Below are 15,039 nucleotides of genomic sequence, written 5' to 3' on the forward strand. Positions count from 1 at the left end.
ATACTTAACCAAGACTAACCTTGGTCTGTTTTGGGCACAGACATTTGCCTCGTTTATGGGGACAAAGTCGGTTATTATGACTGGTCAGTGGGAGAACGTTCTCTGGGACATTGTCAAGCTTGTTAAACATTATAAGCTCGACTTCACACTAGATAATGCCCAACATTCTCCTATCTTCAGATCTTGGATTCTCAGGTTATTCGTTGATCCCAAATTGTGTCCAAACCCTTACCTTCGCCTGGAAATGTTAAGATTTATTGGCATGTGGCCAATGGCTTATCTTAAAGACAGCACTTCCGGTAGGCAGGCAGCTGCAGGGTTGGTGGCCACGAGCGCTTATCTGAAGACGGAACATATTATGTCTAGTAACCCAGTGATGAGCTTTTGCTATCATTTCGTCAAAGTGTTGTACAGCCTTAATATGTACGGTCACATGAATGTTGTTGCCGCTGCAGCCGTAGACCAGGTGAAAAGTCTGAAGATTGGACCAGAAGCATCGTTTCTCAACCACATGTTGCAGCTGCTGAAGCAGACGGCAGAAGCAATACCAGAAAAGTATGTTGCAAAATCTATGGGCATTTATCACGCTGCAAAATCATTCGAAAACATTGTATATTTATTTCAGCTCTTGGTGACAACCGAGCCCACCACAGAGGCATACAGTTGTCCGGGTTTGGCTCAGACGGCTGCAGTTTCTCTGTTTACTATAACGTCTTCTATAGTCGCAATGAGCCCCTCATTTGCCGCTATAGATGATACGCTCCTCTTAAGACTCTTCCCTAGCCTGGACGACCTTTACAAAGAAGTTTCAACAACGCATGTTACCCGCACTGTTTCTCGAGTTCTGCGCATAAGGTACGCTGAGCTGCTGTCTTCCCTCAACGAGAAGGTGGCAGTGACAGGGTTCCATTTCGAAAACTTTCCAACACCGGAGGAGTCTACGGAAGAGTGCCCGGAGCAGTTCGTGGACAGCCTGACGCAGGTGGTGATGGAGGAGCCAGTGTTGCTACAGTCGTCCAAGATGGTGGTGGACGAGTCAACGCTGGTCCACCTACTGCTGGAGTCCCCCTCCGACCCCTTCACTCGGTGCCCTCTGGACCCCGGCTCCTTCAGTCGCCTGCCCGATCTCCAAGCTGACACTGCTGCCTGGAGGAACACCTCCAGAGGTCATAATGACGTCAACGTTAGCAGTAGAACCTATGACGACAATAGTGATGACAAGGACGCCAGTGATGATGACTATGGTCACTACGATTACTGTGGTGACGACGACACCAGTGGTGACAGTGACAACCACACAGACTATATTATCGTCAGTAGTGTTAATAAGAGTGCCAACTAAGCAAATTGCTGTACCAGTTTTATGGTATTTGAGCTATAAGTACTGCATATTGTATTTATTATTTCATGTATTATATATAAATGTAACAAATCTCACTCGTTCAACTTGAAAAATGTATGAAAGTTTTTAATAAACATCCACAATATTAATTGTGTATTATTCTTCTTTAACAATATTACCCAAATCATAAAAGCATAAGAATCGGGGATACTAAAGAAGCCTATTAAGCCACACGAGGCTGCTGCTATTTATATCCACCAAAACTCATTGCTGTTTACACAAATCACAATAGCGTATACATCAAATGAACAAATCCACAAAGGCCGTGATGAGGGTTCAAATCCAAATTCGGGATGATTCCAGACGTGCCTTAGTCGAATGCGCCACGACAAGGTATAAGAATTGCAATCTGGAGCGCTACTGCCTTCATACGGATCCCGCAGCCTCTCCTACACACAAACCTGGGTGTAGCTCCATTATCTCATCTTAATGGCATAACTAATTACACAAGCTATAATCCTATCCCTATTTACAAGTAACGGTTTTTCCACGCTCCAATCTTACTGTGAGGTGTAGTAACCGTATATAAGTCAGCGATCTGAGAATAGCAAACCAGTACAATTTCCAGTCAAGAATGTAGTACTCGGCGTGGGCAGTTCTAATCGACCCAAGACGCTACAGCTTCGACACAGAGCAGACAGCAGACTACGACCGACCGCATCCAGCTATAACGCTCTCGCTCCCCGAATTCAGACACTCGTAATTCCCAATCGAGCCTCCACACTCTCCCACATAGAGCTCCACGACTCCGGCCTCACTCAGCTCTCTGCTCTGCTCCAAGCTTCATCTCTACGACACTGCTGTATCCAGGACTACTAAATAAATATGAAACTCACTAAACACTGTATCTAATCAACCCAACAACGTAACAATCGTACGTTACAGGGGTTTTACAAAATTCCCCCCATGCACCCGGACTGTCACCCAGATGTTCTACCTCTTCGAACTTACTTTATTAATACACACAAATCACAATAGTTGTGATAGTTGACCAGGATTATCCTGTCAGCTTGAAACAAACAATGGATCCTACGTCTATTGTGTTACCTGGTAGTTATGCTATGCATCTTAAATTTCTAATAATTCTCCCTTCCACAATCCGACTTCGCTAACTCAACACCATCCAGCTCGTATCTTGACTATTATTACCCATCTTCAAAACTTTATATTTGTCAGCGTTAAATTGCATCTGACAATCCTCAAAAATCATATTTAGATCGTCTTGAGGTGATAGCGAGTCTTCCGTATATATATTACCCTCCCGATTTTCGAATCGTCGGCAAATTTGAAAATATCGCTGCTCAAACCTAAATCTAAATCATTTATATATATTATGAATAACAGAGGTCCCAGGACAGAGCCTTGAGGAACTCCACTTATAACATTTTCCCACTGACTTTTCTCCATTCATACCAATCCAACTTAATAAAACACCCCCGTGGGCCTCTATCTTTTCTAATAAATGATCGAGTGTGTCAAGTTGAGGTCCTGAAGCAACGCAAGTATAATTTTAGTTAAGACAGTATTGAACGCTACAGTTGACTGACGAGTAATTTTAGTTAAGTGTTGAAAGAAGTTAACCTTTATTTTCAGTCGAATGCCAATTGATGTAGTTAGTTATGAACAGTTGGAAGATTTCATTTGACTATTTTTGCAAATAAAAATGGGTGAATTTATAGGGGGAACTGTAATGCTGTAAAGGGTGTGGGGAGTTGGGGAAGGTTAGGGGATAAAGGGTGGTGGAGTAAGGCTTTTGGAAGGTAAGGGTAGGAAAAGGCAAGGTGCGCTTTGACCGCTTGATATTCATTAATGTGTGAATGACTATTTACATAGCCGAGTAAACAAAGTTTATTGAATGTTTATGAATGATCTGACCGTGTGATTATTACAGTGTAAATATTAGCTCGTTAGTGATTATTTACATAGCCGAGTTAAAAAGGGTATTAAAGGACAGGATGTTTACTTTTGATAGACTGGGGGCCGTCTTCATCTGAATTAATTTTGATGAACAAAAGCGGAGGACATGAGCTGAAACTAATTTGCTTTGATTTTACCATGTCAAATAGATGATTTTCTGTGTGGGGGTTGGGGTGCCCGGGTTATGTTTTGTCCTCCCCCCCTCCCCCCCTTTTCATGTACCTGTGTTATGAGTGTTTTTTTGCCATTACTGATTGTTATTTCTCTTTTTATGTGCCATGTACTTTGCCTTGTGCTATTTATGTATTATTTATCTGTTCTTTCTTGATTTGTGTTTTGTGTTCTGCCTTTGTATTCTGTCTTTTTAATTATGCATGAGGAAACGGAGTAAGAAAAAAGAAATGTACTCAGTTATTTCTGTTTGACTTTCAATGTATGTATTTCCATGTTTTTTGTTTAATGTAGTTTTGTAATTTTGCCTCTTAGGGGTTTCGGAGGCCTGTTGTTCTGTACTTTTATGCACCTGTGTTTGGGTTGTTGGGCTGGGCTTGTATGTGCGTTCTCCTTTTGTATTTCTGTACTTAAGGTTGTGTGGATGTGCCTATGTTTTATGTTATTTCAATTGTGTGCTATTTATGTCATGTTCTGTTTTTTGTGGTACATACTGTCCCCGTTTCTGGGTTCTCTTTTTTTGTGCCTTGTGTCATGTGTTTTCTTTCTTTGTTTTTGTTGGGTATGTTTAGTGTATCCGTGTTTACTTCCTTTATTCTATTGTCCTGTGTATGTTCATAACTTGTTTATTCGGCGGGTGTCTGTTTTGTACATTGTGTATTCTTTTATAAAAATAAAAAAAAAATAAAAAAAAATGTCAAATAGATTTTAAATTTCAGGGAAATTGGTCTGTTACTAAGTCATACAAATGATCTAAGGTGAGGGAACAGGTGCTAGAGCTTAGCAACTGACTTGATCTTGTTTACCGTGTCTGAAATACAGCGGGTTTAAATTTCAGGAAAATTGTTCAGGTATTAACGAAGATACGAGAGGGAACCAAGGTGGGGGGGGGGGGGACAGGAGCTGGTACTCAGTAACTGCTTTGATTTGATTTACTACGTCTGAAATACGACATATCTGGGAAATTTTTCAGGTATTAACGAAAATACGAGAAGGGGCTAAGGCGGGGACATGAGCTAGAGTTTGATATATGACAAATTGGGATAAAATTGGGTTGTTAATAGCGAAACTACACTTATAAGTTGGATCTTCAATTGGACTGATTAATTTTGGGTCTCAAACTGTACTCTTGAATTTCGATCTTACAGCTGAACTCTGATGAATCTGTCTACAACTGGTCTGACCAATTTTGGTCTTTTACTGGACTGACTAATTTTCGGTCTTACAGCTTGACTGTCAAATTTAGGTCTCAAACTAGACTTTCATTTTGATCTTATATGGACAATAATTTAGGTCTCTTTGCTAGACTGTCAATATTTGGGTCCAATATACTGCCAAGATGTCTAATTTTCCTTAACAAAATGCATAAAGAACTAAGAAAATACGAAGGAGCGAGGTAAGGTCGTATACAGGTAGAGAGAAGGGTAAGAACATAAGAACATAAGAAAGGCAACTGCAGAAGGCCTGTTGGCCCATACGAGGCAGCTCCTATTCTATAACCACCCAATCCCACTCATATACTTGTCCAACCCGTGCTTGAAACAATCGAGGGACCCCACCTCCACAATGTTACGCGGCAATTGGTTCCACAAATCAACAACCCTGTTACTGAACCAGTATTTACCCAAGTCTTTCCTAAATCTAAACTTATCCAATTTATACCCATTGTTTCGTGTTCTGTCCTGTGTTGATACTTTTAATACCCTATTAATATCCCCCCGGTTATGTCCATTCATCCACTTGTAAACCTCTATCATGTCACCCCTAACTCTTCGCCTTTCCAGTGAATGCAACTTAAGCTTTGTTAATCTTTCTTCATATGAAAGATTTCTAATTTGGGGAATTTAACTTAGTCATCCTACGCTGGACACGTTCAAGTGAATTTATATCCATTCTATAATATGGCGACCAAAACTGAACTGCATAATCTAAATGGGGCCTAACTAGAGCAAGATATAGCTTGAGAACCACACCAGGTAAGGGGGGAGTAGCTGACCTAATATTACGGCGGCGGCGTCTGGCAGGAAGGGGGGAGAAAGGTCTAGGCTAGGTAATTAATTACGCCTCATGTAATCATGTAATGCTACATATTTACTTATATAGAAATACTCAAGTAAAAATTTAAAAGTAGCCTAAAATATCCGTTTATGAACGTAGTTTATTCTCGGTAAGATGGGCATGGACCTTTCCCCCCCCCCCCTTCCCCGACTTATATAACAAACTTCTACGATATCTGAAAATATTTTCCTTTCAGAGAATTCATACTCCAAATCGGAAATTTATTAGAAAACCTGACAGCGTAAACAGCCCATTTAAAATTAACTTAAAAACCGACAGTCTAAACGCCACCCCCCCCCCCCCCCCAAAAAAAAAATGAACCGTTTAGACTCGTCCCTACTACCCAAATGTAACCTTAACCCAGTAAGTGGCTAAGCCCCCCTACCTTAATCCTTAATCCATGGATAACGTCAAAACTGACGTTATCCTAGCACGGATGACGTCAAAACTGACGTTACCCTACCATGAATAACGTCAACTGCTGTTATCCTAGCACGGATAACGTCAAAATTGTTCCGTCAACAACAATTTAGAGTGTCGGAAACACCCACTCACATTTGACCAGTATTTTTTCTTCACAGGTGCAGAATAAATTATACAAGATCGTAACAGATCTATTTGACAACGTGCCAGTAAATTAATACTCTTAAACGCTTAATAGGGTTTATTAATAGGCAGGAATAGAAAGAAAACTTAATAGGCACAAATGCTAGCAAAGGCACTGCAATAGTTATTTTAGCAGTGTCTCGCACTGCTAATTGCGGGGTTCAAAATTTATGAGTTCAATGGCTGCTTATAATTACTGTTCCAGATAACACAAACGATAGCAAGGCTCCCCCATGACCTAGTAATATACACCAGTGACATTATAATTGATAAATGTAAAGCTGTAATTGAAATTAATTATGAACTACCTAACGAGCCAATCACTATCACTTATCCAATCACTCAGAAATAATATAATAGTCAAAATCACACCACAATAATATCGCAGTATTAATAAGTGATTATTAGTAACATGCCTAATATATTAAGCCAAACCTGGAGAGAGATTAATAGGTAGTTACCAAATTAAAAACAGCGGTGAGGAACCCACGTCCACACGCTGCGAGACCTCGCAGCCAACTGAGTTTGAAAAGGATACTATAGACACTTGAAACATATGACGGATCGCACATATATACATATAATTTACCATTTCGGACACAAAGCTAAATACGTTTCGTATACATATTGCTCAATGTTTTAAAGCCACAATATAGTGTTAATAACAGTTAAAATCTTCTACTAACAGGTATATAGTTATTTAATGAAGTTGAGTGATGTGACGGACATAATCCAGGCTTCATAAGAACGACGCCAGCTAATGTCAACACTTCACATCTGAAGGCCCACAAACATGTTCGAACGCACAAAACACTAGCCTGTGGCCGGTTTTTGGGTAGATTCCTATTACATTTACTGTGCTATAGTTATACTTATATATAATATGCATTAAATACTGGAATAGAAAGATAAACGCCTAACATGTAATATTAATTAATAAAAACAAAGTCAGAAGTCTCTCTCCATATGTCTTATGTGTTAATTTTGGGCGCTCTTCTATTTGTACGCTAGCTGGCGTTCACAACCGAGCTCTCCTTCGAGGACTAGATTTAGTCAATCATAATGATGATATTGTTTATTTATTTAGGGGAATAAATTTCTGGGCCAACTCAGAAATAATGGAAACATTATAAGAAATGCTCTGGGTGTTAGTGGCTTTGTAAGAATATAAAATAATTAATTTTTATTGTATTAAAAATCTAAAACCCCTGGAGCCAGATTCACGAAAGCACATATGCAAGCAAGCCCTTACGAACCTGTACATCTTTTCTCAATCTTTGCCGGCTTTGTTTCCAATTATTGAACAGTTAATGAGCTCCGAAGCACCAGGAGGCTGTTTATAACAATAACAACAGTTGATTGGGAAGTTTTCATGCTTGTAAAATGTTTAATAAATGTAACCAAAGCCGGCAAAGATTGAGGAAAGATGTATACGTTCGTAAGTGCTTTCGTGAATCTGGCCCCTGGCTACTACCCATGACTGAAATCCGTCTATCTCCGTGTACATGTCTTGCCAAAAGGTTGTGAATGGGGTAATATTGGTGCAAATCTCCAGATAATTACGGAGGGCAGACTCTAGAATGTCTATCTTTGGAGAAGCACTATATCTAAGTGGTCGTCGACTGATTTCAAGCTGTACATATTTGGTACATATGGAGTTGAAATTGAAATAAGTTTATTGAGGTCAAATACACACACAAAGGAATGAGGTAGCTCAAGCTATTCATACGGAGTCAGTATAGTGTTAGGTAGTTTAGCTAGATTATAAGTGGGTGTGGGGATCTGGTTGATGATGGGTCGTGGAGGGCTACCCAGGCTTGTGGGTCTTGACATTATTACCGTAAATGTATTCTAGGTTGTAGTCACCCTGGACCTTTGACATGTCTAATGGCATAACATCCCTCACATAAAACTCTATTACAAATCCACTATGACAAGGCACTCTTCTTGAGCCCGGATGGGCACATGTATAAGCAAGTAGATGGGGTCGCCATGGGTTCTCCCCTAGGTGTCCTGTTAGCGAACTTCTACATGGGTACCATCGAACAAAAGGTCTTAGTCGACATGAACTTGAAACCGGCCATATACTGCAAGTATGTTGACGGCATTTTTACACAGGTACCTGATGTCAGACATCTGCAGGAGCTGAAGGAGGTATTTGAGCGGAATTCTGTGTTGCGTTTCACTTACGAGATGGAGAAGGATGGGAAGCTGCCCTTTCTAGATGTAACAGTCATGGAAAGGAGCGGAGGTTTCCACACTGCAGTCTACACTAAGGAAACAAACATAGGAATGTGCCTCAATGCCAACAGTGACTGCCCAGACAGGTACAAGAGGAGTGTCGTTAACGCTTATGTCGACCGTGCTCTCAGCCACAGCTCAGAATGGAAGCAAGTCGATGAAGAACTCTGTAGGGTAAGGCAGGTCCTAGTCAACAACTGCTTCTCCAATGGTTTCGTTGAAGACATCATAAGAAGGAAGGTGAAACGCCATGCAACCTCTGAAGAGACAACTAACACAACACCTGTACTCCCTATTAGACTATTTTATAGGAACTTCTTTTCCACAGCTCATAAAACGGAGGAAAGGGCCCTGAAAGATATTGTTAATAGAAACGTTATCCCTACAGACAAAAATCAGAAGATACAATTGACGATCTACTATAAAACCAAGAAAACTGCCAACCTACTCATGAGAAACTCTCCAGACACAAAGCAGAACGCTTTAAAAGAGACCAATGTCGTCTATGCCTTCAAATGCCCACTTGGGGACTGTAAGCCTCAAAGAATTCAGTATAAAGGCAAGACAACAACATCTCTTTCCAGGCGATTAACGATGCATAAGCAACAGGGCTCCATTAGGGGACATATAATCTCTTCCCACAACCAGACCATCACCAGAGAAGTCTTAACAAAAAACACGGAAATCATCGATAGATACAGCGATAACAGGCGGCTAGATATCTGCGAGGCACTACACATTAAGAAGTTGACACCAGCAATCAACAGCCAATTAATGCACAACTATATTCTACCCACTTCAAGACTCCGAACCAATATAGAAGCATCAAGAAATATGGGCCAATAGGCCCTTTGCAGTTACTTCCATTCTTCCCTTTAACTTACAAAATATTATACCCATTGTTTCGTGTTCTGTCTTGTGTTGAAAGTTTGTTTTCATCTCATCCAAAACTGTTATAACATATCACCTCACCCAAATGCAGGTATAAAAAATCGAAGCTGTTTTAAACTCTGTTCAGTTATAGTTGTGTGTGTAAACTAAAGTCTTTGAAAATTTAATAAGTTTTACGAAACGCGTTCAAGTGTCGCGCCAGACTAGAAATAAAAATGAATTTTGGAGAATTGATTTTTCAGTTACTATTAACAGTGAAAAAGAATATAAGAAACATTGAGAAAATTTGTGTTAGAATTATTGATCTTACTTTTTCGGTCATATTTAATAATATATGTCTACAGGAAAGACTGCTACCAAAATATACTAATATATATATATATTATATTATACTAATATATATATATATACATATATATTATATATATATATGCATATATATTATATATATATATATATATATATATATATATATATATATATATATATATATATATATATATATATATATATATATATATATATATATATATATGTGTGTGTATATATATGATATATATCCTTGGGGGATATATATATATATATATATATATATATAAATATATATATATATATATATATATATATATATATATATATATATATATATATATATATATATATATATATATATATATATATATATATATATATATATATTAGTATATTTTGGTAGCAGTCTTTCCTGTAGACATATATTATTAAATATGACCGAAAAAGTAAGATTAATAATTCTAACACGAATTTTCTCAATCTTTCGTACATTGCGCTTCACTGTTGGAGGTAAATCAAAAATCAATTCTCCAAAATTCATTTTTATTTCTAGTCTGACGCGACACGGGCGCATTTCGTAAAACTTATTACATTTTCAAAGACTTTAGTTCACAAATACACAACTGAATAGAACTTACGTATCTCCGATTTTATATCTGCGACAGGCACACGTCTTGATCCGCAGGAGCTCCGTATTGCAATCGCTCTCCGTCTTGCTGCCCCTATCCACACTGTTCTTAGGTGTATTTGCGGCGAGGCAGATGCTGACGAATATGGACTGCATGGCCTGCACTGTGGAAAATCTGGTGGTTGGCACACTAGACACGACGAAGTCAATGACATCATTAAAAGAAGCCTTGCCTCTGCTCAGTGTCCAGCGGAGAGAGAGCCCCGCAACCTACTGAACCGTGACTCGGTTAGCTTTGCCGGCCGACCAGACGGAATCACACTGCGACCGTAGAAAGGTGGCAGACAGTTGGCATGGGACTATACTTGTGTATCCTGGCAACCACATACATCAACCTCTCTGCCGGCACAGCAGGAGCCGCGGCGACACGCAGAGAAAGAGACAAGTCAGCCAAGTACAGGCAATTAGATCATCGGTACAACTTCGTTCCAATAGGGTCTGAGACCCTAGGCCCATGGGGAGAGAGTGCAAGAAGGTTTCTTAAGGATCTTGGTTCCAAGCTCATTGACAAGGCTTCTGTGCTGGCTAGGGTTCGAGTCTCCTGGTGGGAAAGTGTTCTAAAGTTGTATACTTAACTCTCGTGTTTAGGAGAGTTGTGCCTTAAGCAGAGACACTGTGTCTTCCCATATTAACAGGGACTTGATGAAATTAACGTATAAATGACCCCTCACTTGCTCTGGTGCTCTTGGGAGGTGTTGATCTTTGGGGTATTTAAATACTCCGAAATTGCCATCTCTTTTAAGGGTCTGAGCGGGTGGTGGAGCGGGTTAAGGCGTACCTGTTATGCCAGTTGCTGGAAGGCTTCTGTGCTGGCTAGGGTTCGAGTCTCCTGGTGGGAAAGTGTTCTAAAGTTGTATACTTAACTCTCGTGTTTAGGAGAGTTGTGCCATATATATATATATATTTATATATAAATATATATATATATATATATATATATATATATAAATATATATATATATATATATATATATATATATATATATATATATAAATATATATATATATATATATATATATATATTTATATATAAATATATATATATATATATATATATATATATATATATATATATATATAAATATATATATATATATATATATATATATATATATATATATTTATATATAAATATATATATATATATATATATATATATATATATATATATATATATATATATATATATTATATATATATATTTATATATATATATATATATATATATATATATATATATATATATATATATATATATATATATATATATATATATAAATATATATATATATATATATATATATATATATATATATTATATATATATATTTATATATATATATATATATATAAATATATATATATAATATAAAAAAATTATATATATAATATATATATATAATATAAAAAAAAAATATATATATATATATATATATATATATATATATATATATATATATATATATATATATATTTCATAAATATATATATATATATATATATATATATATATATATATATATATATATATATATATATATATTTATATATATATATTATATATATATATATATATTTATATATATATATATATATATATATATATATATATATATATATATATATATATATATATATTATTAAATATGACCGAAAAAGTAAGATTAATAATTCTAACACGAATTTTCTCAATCTTTCGTACATTACGCTTCACTGTTGGAGGTAAATAAAAAATCACTTCTCCAAAATTCATTTTTTATTTCTAGTCTGACGCGACACGGGCGCGTTTCGTAAAACTTATTACATTTTCAAAGACTTCACAAATACACAACTGATTAGAACTTGCGTTTCCCTGATTTTATATCTACATTTGAGTGAGGTGGGAAGGGTGATGTGGCATTAACACATGACAGAACACTAGGGGATATTAATAGGGTATTAAAAGTATCAACACAAGACAGAACAGAAACAATGGGTATTGAATAGAAGTGTTTGTAGAAAGCCTATTGGTCCATATTTCTTGATGCTTCTATATTGGAGCGGAGTCTTGAGGTGGGTAGAATATAGTTGTGCAATAATTGGCTGTTGATTGCTGGTGTTGACTTCTTGATGTGTAGTGCCTCGCAAACGTCAAGCCGCCTGCTATCGCTGTATCTATCGATGATTTCTGTGTTGTTTACTAGGATTTCTCTGGCGATGGTTTGGTTATGGGAAGAGATTATATGTTCCTTAATGGAGCCCTGTTGCTTATGCATCGTTAAACGCCTAGAAAGAGATGTTGTTGTCTTGCCTATATACTGGGTTTTTTGGAGCTTACAGTCCCCAAGTGGGCATTTGAAGGCATAGACGACGTTAGTCTCTTTTAAAGCGTTCTGTTTTGTGTCTGGAGAGTTTCTCATGAGTAGGCTGGCCGTTTTTCTGGTTTTATAGTAAATCGTCAGTTGTATCCTCTGATTTTTGTCTGTAGGGATAACGTTTCTATTAACAATATCTTTCAGGACCCTTTCCTCCGTTTTATGAGCTGTGGAAAAGAAGTTCCTGTAAAATAGTCTAATAGGGGGTATAGGTGTTGTGTTAGTTGTCTCTTCGGAGGTTGCATGGCTTTTCACTTTCCTTCTTATGATGTCTTCGATGAAACCATTGGAGAAGCCGTTATTGACTAGGACCTGCCTTACCCTACAGAGTTCTTCGTCGACTTGCTTCCATTCTGAGCTGTGGCTGAGAGCACGGTCGACGTATGCGTTAACAACACTCCTCTTGTACCTGTCAGGGCAGTCGCTGTTGGCATTTAGGCACATTCCTATGTTTGTTTCCTTTGTGTAGACTGCAGTGTGGAAACCTCCGCCCTTTTCCATGACTGTTACATCTAGAAAAGGCAGCTTCCCATCCTTTTCCGTCTCGTAAGTGAAACGCAGCACGGAACTCTGCTCAAATGCCTCCTTCAGCTCCTGCAGATGTCTGACATCAGGTACCTGTGTAAAAATGTCGTCAACATACCTGCAGTATATGGCCGGTTTCAAGTTCATGTCGACTAAGACTTTTTGCTCGATGGTACCCATGTAGAAGTTTGCAAACAGGACACCTAGGGGAGAACCCATGGCGACCCCATCTACTTGCTTATACATGTGCCCATCCGGGCTCAAGAAGGGTGCCTCTTTAGTACAAGCTTGGAGTAGTTTCCTCAGAATACTTTCAGGCATGTCAAGAGGAGTACAGGCTGGATCACGATACACTCTGTCGGCTATCATTCCGATTGTCTCGTCCACAGGTACGTTGGTAAACAGCGATTCTACGTCCAACGAGGCTCTTATCCCTGTGGCCCGTGCGCCCCGCAGTAAGTCCACAAATTCCTTTGGAGACTTCAGGCTGAAGGCGCAAGGAACATAAGGAGTCAGCAGGCCGTTGAGTCGCTTCGCCAGTCTGTACGTGGGTGTGGGTATCTGGCTAATGATTGGCCGAAGTGGGTTTCCAGGCTTTCAAGTTCACATAATAGGAACAATAAAAACTGGAGGGCAAAAAAAATTAGAGTCGTAGTCATATATAATCCACCACCAAATTACAGAAGACCCAGACAGGAATATGATAGAAACAATATGGCCACCATTAACATACTAGAGAAAGCAGCTTCTGTGGTCAAGTGGATTAAGGCGTCTTGTACATACCAGTTGCGTTGCTTCTGGGAGTATGGGTTCGAGTCACTTCTGGGGTGTGAGTTTTCAGTTGCATATTGTTCTGGGGACCATTCAGGCTTGTTCGCATTTGTGTTCCTCACGTGTGCCCCAAAGAATGAGGTGTTTTGGTAAAATGCTATGCCCAAGATAACTATCCGAGTGCCGGCGGTGGGGTGGTTCAAATAGCCTCGGCTATCACCTCATTATGTCCGGTCGCGATGGTCAAGTGGATTAAGGCATCTTGTACATACCAGTTGCGTTGCTTCTGGGAGTATGGGTTCGAGTCACTTCTGGGGTGTGAGTTTTCAGTTGCATATTGTCCTGGGGACCATTCAGGCTTGTTCGCATATGTGTTCCTCACGTGTGCCCCAAAGAATGAGGTGATTTGGTAAAATGCTATGCCCAAGATAACTATCCGAGTGCCGGCGGTGGGGTGGTTCAAATAGCCTCGGCTATCACCTCATTATGTCCGGTCGTGATGGTCAAGTGGATTAAGGCGTCTTGTACATACCAGTTGCGTTGCTTCTGGGAGTATGGGTTCGAGTCACTTCTGGGGTGTGAGTTTTCAGTTGCATATTGTCCTGGGGACCATTCAGGCTTGTTCGCATTTGTGTTCCTCACGTGTGCCCCAAAGAATGAGGTGATTTGGTAAAATGCTATGCCCAAGATAACTATCCGAGTGCCGGCGGTGGGGTGGTTCAAATAGCCTCGGCTATCACCTCATTATGTCCGGTCGTGATGGTCAAGTGGATTAAGGCGTCTTGTACATACCAGTTGCGTTGCTTCTGGGAGTATGGGTTCGAGTCACTTCTGGGGTGTGAGTTTTCAGTTGCATATTGTCCTGGGGACCATTCAGGCTTGTTCGCATTTGTGTTCCTCACGTGTGCCCCAAAGAATGAGGTGATTTTGTAAAATGCTATGCCCAAGATAACTATCCGAGTGCCGGCGGTGGGGTGGTTCAAATAGCCTCGGCTATCACCTCATTATGTCCGGTCGTGATGGTCAAGTGGATTAAGGCGTCTTGTACATACCAGTTGCGTTGCTTCTGGGAGTATGGGTTCAAGTCACTTCTGGGGTGTGA

The 15,039-nt window shown here is 38.9% G+C and overlaps 1 protein-coding gene across 1 annotated transcript in view; it reads right to left on the reverse strand.

Moving 5' to 3' along the window:
- The window catches only part of LOC138364594 (uncharacterized), a 30,631-nt gene extending 23,929 nt beyond the window's left edge, over positions 1-6,702 (reverse strand). Inside the window, exon 1 of the mRNA XM_069324418.1 lies at positions 6,616-6,702. The gene's annotated coding sequence lies outside the window, so the exon portion shown is untranslated. The remainder of the gene's footprint in view (positions 1-6,615) is intronic.
- Positions 6,703-15,039: the final 8,337 nt, after the last annotated feature.

Source organism: Procambarus clarkii, chromosome 14 (assembly GCF_040958095.1).
Source record: "Procambarus clarkii isolate CNS0578487 chromosome 14, FALCON_Pclarkii_2.0, whole genome shotgun sequence".
NCBI classification, from domain to species: Eukaryota; Metazoa; Arthropoda; class Malacostraca; order Decapoda; family Cambaridae; genus Procambarus; species Procambarus clarkii.